Consider the following 1,662-nt stretch of genomic DNA (forward strand, 5'->3'; position numbering starts at 1 on the left):
CGTAATTTTTTTATACTCGTAATTATCTTTTTATATATCTAAATATATATTATTCGACAATTAAATTTTAACCCAATAATCCTATTATTTATACAATAAAAAATGTTAACCCAACTAAATATATCACAGTGGACAACTAAATATATCCGTTTGGATGTAGTTGCGAAAGCGTACAATTCAATTAATTGAGCATTGCACATTTAAACTCTGTGAACAGTAGTTTCACTTTGGGTGGCCCAAGGCTCTGAGCATCAATTACTAGGCAGAAAAAGAAAGAAAAAAAAAAAAAAAAAACTCAAAGTCATCTCTTTTATGAAAAACCCTTTCACTCTGGTTACAGGAAAGCAACTCTATATTCCTTCTTTCATTAATCTTCACAACTCAAAACATATCTATTTTATCTATACTTTCTTTACCAATAAAGAGTGAATCCCCTAATCTTAACGTCCTCATCCACCCAACTATAAGGGTCATTTTCTTCAACAACAGCAGCCTTTTTTTTCATAATGAAGTTTCAGGTAATGCAAACCAACAAAGACAAAGATAAGAGAAAAAGACAAAAGTAAAACAGAAAATGAATACTAATTTCTCTGACTCTTACTCATCTTCTTTTCAATCTCCTTTAACTTGGATAAAATCACTTTCTAATACACCCACAGTTAATATATCATAAATTTCAAACAGCCTTTTAGTTTTTCTTTATTTAATGATCCATTAATTCCAATTGTGCACTTTCCTTTTCCATTTCTTTTAAATAAAAAATTAATGACACGTTTCAAATTTAAAAAGAAATTTCAGATGACAACGAATTAGAAAAAATTAAATACCTTTATTTACCATTATTTTATTAACTTTTCATCTCCAAATATAAATTCTTCTCATAAAACAAGTTGATCTTAGGAGGTTCATCCTTCGATAACGGAGTTATAACTCAATTTATTAAACTCAATCTGGTTTATTTAAAAAAAAAAAAAACTCCAACACAAGCTTGAAAGCTATGATCCATTTGTTATAACTCGGTGATAACATGCTATAACTCGGGTAATAGAACGGATGTTTCTCAATCAAAGAAAATAATAATATGACTTTATTTTCATAAAGACACGTCAAAACGGATAAACGATCACAACATAATATAGGTTAGCAATTATTTGTTTAAAATATCATGTGAAAAATTGCGACAGTTTGAAAACCACCGTATTTTTTTTAAAAAGCACCTATTAGAATTGCAGCCGTTAAGAACTGCCACAATTTTTTTTAAAAAAAGCCAATAAAAAAATAGTGGCGATTTTGCAACCGCCGCAATTATACTAGCAGTTACTAGAAACTGCCGCAAACACTAATTTCCGTGGCCTAAAAAAGAGTGGTTCTTAAACCGCTTGTATTGTGTTTTGCGGTAATTTAAAACTGTCACAAAATCCTTAAGAAATTGCAGCTATTTTTCACTTCTTTTGTAGTTAGAGGCGGTGTAGTGGGTGCATTAGTGAGATGAGGGGTGAGGTGGCGGTGGTGAATAAAGATTGGAGTAATGTAGCGATATAGTAATGGAAAAAGAGAGGGAGAAGGAAAAGGAGAAGAGAGACTTGAAAAAAAAATATTAACTACATTTTGATTGTTAATAATGATAGGAATAAATAAAGATAAAATTAAAAAATAAATTAA

This window comes from Arachis ipaensis, chromosome B09 (assembly GCF_000816755.2).
Source record: "Arachis ipaensis cultivar K30076 chromosome B09, Araip1.1, whole genome shotgun sequence".
Classification (NCBI taxonomy): Eukaryota; Viridiplantae; Streptophyta; class Magnoliopsida; order Fabales; family Fabaceae; genus Arachis; species Arachis ipaensis.